Below are 8014 nucleotides of genomic sequence, written 5' to 3' on the forward strand. Positions count from 1 at the left end.
TACAGACTTGTATACAGACATGTGAACAGACATGTGAACAGACTTGTATACACTTGTATACACACTTGTATACACACTTGTATACACACTTGTATACAGACTTGTATACACACTTGTATACACACTTGTATACACACATGTATACACACATGTATACACACATGTATACACACATGTATACACACATGTAAACAGACTTGTATACACACATGTAAACAGACTTGTATACACACATGTATACAGACTTGTATACACACATGTATACACACATGTATACACACATGTATACACACATGTATACAGACTTGTATACACACATGTATACACACATGTATACAGACTTGTATACACACATGAATACAGACTTGTATACACACATGTGAACAGACTTGTGAACAGACTTGTATACACACTTGTATACACACTTGTATACACATTTGTATACACACTTGTATACACACTTGTATACACACTTGTATACACACTTGTATACACTTGTATACAGACATGTATACACACATGTATACACACATGTATACACACATGTATACACACATGTATACACACATGTATACACACAAGTATACACACATGTATACACACATGTATACACACATGTATACACACATGTATACACACATGTATACACACATGTATACACACATGTATACACACATGTATACACACATGTATACACACATGTATGCACACATGTATACACACATGTATACAGACATGTACACATACGTATACACACATGTACACACACGTATACACACACGTATACACACACGTATACACACACGTATCCACACACGTATACACACACGTATACACACACGTATACACACACGTATACACACACGTATCCACACACGTATCCACACACGTATCCACACACGTATCCACACACGTATCCACACACGTATACACACACCTATACACACACGTATACACACATGTATACACACATGTGAACAGACACGTATACACACATGTATACAGACTTGTATACGCACATGTATACAGACTTGTATACACACATGTATACAGACTTGTATACACACATGTATACAGACTTGTATACACACATGTATACAGACTTGTATACACATGTATACAGACTTGTATACACACATGTATACAGACTTGTATACACACATGTATACACACATGTATACAGACTTGTATACACACATGTATACAGACTTGTATACACACATGTATACAGACTTGTATACACACATGCATACAGACTTGTATACACACATGCATACAGACTTGTATACACACATGCATACAGACTTGTATACGCACATGTATACAGACTTGTATACGCACATGTATACAGACTTGTATACACACATGTGTACAGACTTGTATACACACATGTATACAGACTTGTATACACACATGTATACAGACTTGTATACACACATGTATACAGACTTGTATACACACATGTATACAGACTTGTGAACAGACATGTATACAGACTTGTATACACACTTGTATACAGACTTGTATACACACATGTATACAGACTTGTATACACACATGTATACACACTTGTTTATTCAGACATGTATACACACTTGTTTATTCAGACATGTTTACACACATGTATACACACATGTATACACACATGTATACACACATGTATACACACATGTATACAGACTTGTATACACACATGTATACAGACTTGTATACACACATGTATACAGACTTGTATACACACATGTATACAGACATGTGAACAGACATGTGAACAGACATGTGAACAGACATGTGAACAGACATGTGAACAGACATGTATACACACTTGTATACACACATGACAAAAAGCCTTACTATACTATGTCGTTTTTTTACGAAAAAAAGCCTTACTATACTATGTCGTTTTTGGCGATAAAAAGCCTTACTATACTATGTCGTTTTTGGCGACGACAAAAAGCCTTACTATATTATGTCGTTTTTTTGCGATGAAAAGCCCTACTATACTATGTCATTTTAAAATTGTCGTTTTTTGGCGATAAAAAGCCTTACTATACTATGTCTTTTTTTCGCATAAAAAAGCCTTACTATACTATGTCGTTTTTTCGCATAAAAAAGCCTTACTATACTATGTCGTTTTTTCGCTTAAAAAAGCATTACTATACTATGTCATTTTTTACGAAAAAAAGCCTCACTATACTGTCATTTTTTTACGAAAAAAAGCCTTGCTAACTGTCATTTTTTTTATTAAAAAAAGCGTTACTATACTATGTCATTTTTTTTGCGAAAAAAAGCCTTACTATACTATGTCGTTTTTTTTGCGATAAAAAGCCTTACTATACTAAGTTGTTTTTTCGCATAAAAAAGCCTTACTATACAATGTTGTTTTTGGCAATAAAAAGCCTTACTATACTATGTTGTTTTTTTGCGATAAAAAGCCTTACTATACTATGTCATTTTTGCCGATAAAAAGGCCTTACTATACTATGTCGTTTTTGGCGATAAAAAGCCTTACTATACTATGTCGTTTTTTTGTGATAAAAAGCCTTACTATACTATGTCGTTTTTTCGCATAAAAAAGCCTTACTATACTGTCGTTTTTGGTGATAAAAAGCCTTACTATACTATGTCGTTTTTTCGCATAAAAAGCCTTACTATACTATGTCGTTTTTGGTGTTAAAAAGCCTTACTATACTATGTCGTTTTTGGCGACAACAAAAAGCCTTACTATATTATGTCGTTTTTTTTGCGATAAAAAGCCTTACAATACTATGTCATTTTAAAATTGTCGTTTTTTGGCGATAAAAAGCCTTACTATACTATGTCGTTTTTTGCGATAAAAAGCCTTACTATACTATGTCGTTTTTGGTGTTAAAAAGCCTTACTATACTATGTCGTTTTTGGCGACGACAAAAAGCCTTACTATACTATGTCGTTTTTTTGCGATAAAAAGCCTTACTATACTATGTCGTTATTTGCGATAAAAAGCCTTACTATACTGTCGTTTTTTCACATAAAAAGCCTTACTATACAATGTCGTTTTCTGCGATAAAAAGCCTTACTATACTGTCGTTTTCTGCGATAAAAAGCCTTACTATACTGTCGTTTTTTCGCATAAAAAAGCTTTACTATACTATGTCATTTTTTACAAAAAAAAGCCTAACTATACTATGTCATTTTTTACGAAAAAAAAGCCTTACTATACTGATTTTTTTACGAAAAAAAGCCTTACTATACTATGTCATTTTTTTATGAAAAAAGCCTTACTATACTGTCATTTTTTTCCGAAAAAAAAACCTTACTATACTAATAGTTGTAACAAACTGTTGGGTCTCAATTAACAGATCAATGTAATTACCAACCGTGCACAAAGGAAAAAGAGGCAGAGACTTTTCAAGGTGAAGGATGCCTTTATTAAATTTCAGCATGATGTCATGGAAAAGTACAGAAGTTGAGATTATAGGCATCATGGAAAAATACAACAGTTGAACACTGAGGCGAGTTGAGAAGATATTATAGACATCATGGAAGATTTTGAGATTAAGACAGAAATTATAGACAGGATGTTCTTTAGAAATGCACATTATATTAAGACTCCTGTTATAAGCAACTTCACACAAACAAAACAATAAATACAACAGCTTTCTTTTGGGAGCCTGTGGTTCAGTGAATAAGTCATTGGCCTCCCACCTCTGTGGACCTGGGTTCAATTCCTGGTTTGCTCTGCTTACCTAACTTTTCCCACTGACAGGTACTATAAAGTACATATGTGTGATCTGGGAGTGAAAAGAGGCAAAACAACAAATACTACTACTCATTCTGTGGAGTGGTGGTGCAGTGGATAAGTCATCAGTTTTCCACTTCTTTGGTCTTGAGTTCAAATCCTAGTGCTTGCAAAGTTTTTCCCAATATCATTCAGGTAAATGAAAGAGACAAGTATAAGTTCTATTGCATACTCTCACGGTGTGGTGGATCAGTGGATAAGTCTTCAGTCCTCCACATCTGTGGTCTTTGGTTCGAATCCTAGAACATGCAAAGATTTTCCTACTATTATTCAAGTAAACAAAAGGGATAAAAGTATAAGTAATACTGCTTACTCTCACAGGGTGGTGGCCCAGTGGATAAGTCTTCAATCTTCCACCTCTTTGGTCTTGGGTTCAATTCCAAGTACATGCAAAGATTTTCCACTATTATTCAGGTAAATGAAAGGGATAAAAGTATAAGTACTACCACTTACCTTCATACCGTGGTGGCCCAGTGGATAAGTATTCAGTCTTCCACATCTGTGGACCTTGGTTCGAATCCAAGTGCCTGCAAATATTTTCCCACTATTATTCTGGTGAATGAAAGAGGTAAAAGTATAAGTACTACCATAAAATTCCAAGAGCATGCTAAGATTTTCCCAATATTATTCTGGTGAATGAAAGAGGTAAAAGTATAAGTACTACCAAATATTCTTTGAGGGTGGTGGCCCAGTGGCTAAGTCACCAGTCTTTCACCTCTGTGGTCCTGGGTTCAAGTCCCAGTGCCGGCAAAGATTTTCCAAATATTCAGTTAAAAGAATAAGTTAAAATGCCTAAGTGTTTAAGTGTATAAGTAAGTATTCAGTGGTGGATGAAGCATTTTATCCAAAAAATGACTAAGTGTTTCACCCCATTTCCTTGGATAAAACGTTTCAACACCCATGTATAAGTGGGGCACGAGTTGGTGTAGTGGGTTGCACACTCGCCTTCGGCCGGAGAGGTGTTGGATCGATCCCCGGTGTCGGCGGTTGACTGACCAAGCAAGCGGTCGAGGGTCGGCCGAAGGCCGACCCGAGAACGCCTTTCGCACGGACAGGTCCTTCAACTGTCTTCCGAACTGCCGAAGGCAGTTCGGAATATAACCTTTTGCTGAAAAGTATGACTAAGTATTTAATATAAATTAAAAAGTTTTTTCTTTTTTTTCTTCTTCTTATTCCATTTACCAATTCTTCTTTCCAATTATTTTCAACCAAACGACGGCAGCGAGAATCGAACCCAGGTCTCCCAAACGGGAGTCCAGTGCTCTAACCGCTGCGCCAACCAAGTGACTACACTTCCCTTTGTAATCATTTCAGTGTCTTGACTTCAAGTCCACAGAAACAACTAAGTGAAAATGTGTCCGAACCGGGACTTGAACCCAGGTCTCCCGCACGGGAGTCCAGTGAGTTTACCACTGCGCCACATATACCTTTGATATGGCAAGTTGGTGCTCTATTATTGAGGCCAAGTCAGCCACCTGGTGAAAATGACATCCTACATCACCGCCATCCGCAGGTGAATCTAAGGAAAAACAAAAGAAAAGAAATATGTTCTGCACAGCAACATGATTGTCTCTTTTAAACTTACTTTTTTTGTCTTCAGGTGTCCTCGCTCTCCACAGTTTGGGAACCCTTTTGGTTGGAAGACTGTCCATCCCACAAGTCATCCATTTTTGCCTTTGTCAATAATCTGAAAAAATAAAAATAAAAGTTGACAGCAAAGTATCTCTTGTTCTATTATGTGACCTTGACTTTTATATATATTATAAATATTTTAAAAAAAATGTAAGGGGATGTGGATATCTATGCACTTACTATACATGGTCTATTTTTAAGAAAAAAAAAGGCTTACTATACACCAGGGGTAGGGAACATATGGCTCGGGGGCCATATGTGGCTCTTTTGATGGGTGTATATGACTGCCTTTTTAAAATCACATTTTTTCTTCATTAGGCTCTTCTGAATGCATTCTCTCATTGATACAGTGAAAGAATGCTCTGAAAATAAATTCAAACTTTTTTTTTTACTCTCAAAGTGGTGAAATGAATAATAGATGCTCACATTACTGGAGAGTGTCTTTCCACAATTAGGATTTTCGTTTTATTACAAACGGTCTTTAAAGGAATTTCGAATTAGGAAAATGCATCATTGAGCAAAATGCATCATTGAGCCGTCTTCTTTACTGTCCTTCTGCGATCTTTGAAACTATTAAAACAAAACACTAAACGCAATTCGATTTGGAGATATTATGACTACAAGTGGAACTCTATCTTTGTAGAGCTTGCAATGTAGAAAACGGGAGCATTTCTTACCTTTTCGGCATGCGTCGAGTACACAAAAATCAGCCAAAGTAAAAAACAAAAACTTCTTGGTGAACTTCTGTTCTTGTCCTTTAACAAACGTGTCTTGGTTGGAGTTTACCTAAATTCGGCCGTTTAGATCATGCGATTAAAAACCTGAAAACACGTTTACAAACAAAACAAAGCATGCAAGTCAACGAAAATGTTTTTTTTCCCCACATTCTTTTCCGGTCTGCTCCACTTCCGTCTCACCAATGTGACGTCAATTCAGGGAACGCCCTCTACTCTTTTTTTCCTTCCTTTTTTTTGATTATTATAATAGTTTGAAATGAAAATATTATGGCAATATTTCTCCCATTTCTAAAACAATACTCACAATAATAGGCAGATATTGTGTATTTTCTATGTGGCAATAACATGTTTAACTGTCCATTTAATTTTTAGCAAATTTGACAAAGAAACGTATGTCCAATTTGTGGTGTAGTGGTTAACTCACCTGTCTGTGATGTGGGAAGCCTGGGTTCAAATCCCGGTTGAAAAACATTTTCCCTTAGTTGTTTATATATATTTGTAGTCAAGACCTTCCAATAAAGACAAAGCAAAGTGTAGTTAATTTGTGGTGTAGAGCTTTGTTCACCTGTCTACCATGTGGGAGACTGGGGTTCAAATCTCAGTCAGCAAACATTTTCCCTTTGTTGTTTCTATATATTTGTAGTCAACACCTTCCAATAATTACAAAAAAATAATTGTGGTCAATTTGTGGTGTAGTGGTTAACTCACCTGTCTCTCATCTGGGTGACCTGGGTTCAAATCCCGGTTGGGAAACATTTTCCCTAAGTTGTTTCTATATATTTGTAGTCAAGACCTTCCAATAAAGACAAAGAAAAGTGTAGTCAATGCGCGGTGTAGAGGTTTGTTCACCTGTCTACCATGTGGGAGACTGGGGTTCAAATCCCGGTCAGGAAACATTTTCCCTTTGTTGTTTCTATATATTTGTAGTCAAGACCTTCCAATAATGACAAAGGAATTTGCAGCTAATTTGTAGTGTAGAGGTTAACTCACCTGTTTATCATGTGGGTGCCCTGGGTTCAAATCCTGGTTGGGAAATTTTTTCCCTTAGTTGTTTCTGTATATTTGTAGTCAAGCCCTTCCAAAGAATGACAAAGTGAAGGGTGGTCAATTTGTGGCGTAGTGGTTAACTCACCTGTCTACCATGTGGGAGGCCGGGGTTCGAAACCCAGTCGGGAAACATTTTCCCCTAGTTGTTTCTATATATTTGTAGTGAACACATTCCACTAATGACCAAGTCAAGCATGGTCAATTTGTGGCGTAGAGGTTCGTTCACTGGACTGCCATGTGGGAGAAAGAGGTTCGAATCCTGCTATATATATTTACACATTTAGACATATAGACAAATAGACACCACACCAAGTTAGTAGGAAATTTGGAATCTTACGTATTGTTGTCTGTGCTTGACTTATTGTATGCATAATGGGAAACGCCCATTCTTTTGCCTTCATCCATCCACAAAGGCGACTGTCTTCTAAAACGGATGTTCTGCAACACCACACAAAGAAAAAAAAGTGTCTTTGTGTATTGTGGAGATCACTGACGTGGGTCGGGCATCACATTTTTCTATGGAGAAACGGTGTTGCAATGATTTTACAATACATATCCGGATATATTCAAAAAACACATTAAACTTTGTAAAGCCATTGCACCTGGTCATCATAACTTTGTTTACTCATAAGGGCACCCAAACTAAGTAGATTGATTTTCAAAAAGATTTACATGGACTTTGCCCAATTATATTAGTAGAGCATATAAAAAAAGTTAGGACAATAAGAGGACCTAAATGAATTGTCAATCAGTTCCAATATTAAAATGTGTGTAATACGACACTGGGGAGCACTTTTTTTTTTGGTTTTAACATTGG

At 36.4% G+C, this 8014-nt stretch overlaps 2 long non-coding RNA genes across 7 annotated transcripts; one reads left to right on the forward strand and one right to left on the reverse strand.

The window, feature by feature from the left end:
* Positions 1-2317: 2317 nt before the first annotated feature.
* Positions 2318-5500, forward strand: LOC144209530 (uncharacterized). Its single transcript, XR_013329157.1, has 2 exons — positions 2318-5294; positions 5382-5500. It is a non-coding gene; the product is annotated as an uncharacterized LOC144209530 (long non-coding RNA).
* LOC144209529 (uncharacterized) lies at positions 3388-7899 on the reverse strand. 6 transcript variants are annotated; one of them, XR_013329156.1, is made up of 9 exons: positions 7535-7899; positions 7141-7459; positions 6859-6943; positions 6091-6800; positions 5367-5468; positions 5209-5300; positions 4235-4889; positions 4095-4147; positions 3388-4020 (listed from the first exon to the last, which is right to left on the reverse strand). It is a non-coding gene; the product is annotated as an uncharacterized LOC144209529 (long non-coding RNA). The 6 variants fall into 6 exon arrangements; XR_013329155.1 differs by having other exon boundaries at positions 4235-4308; positions 4727-5300; positions 7535-7896; XR_013329154.1 differs by having other exon boundaries at positions 4235-4308; positions 7535-7894.
* Positions 7900-8014: the final 115 nt, after the last annotated feature.

The sequence above is a fragment of the Stigmatopora nigra genome, chromosome 16 (assembly GCF_051989575.1).
Source record: "Stigmatopora nigra isolate UIUO_SnigA chromosome 16, RoL_Snig_1.1, whole genome shotgun sequence".
Taxonomy (NCBI): Eukaryota; Metazoa; Chordata; class Actinopteri; order Syngnathiformes; family Syngnathidae; genus Stigmatopora; species Stigmatopora nigra.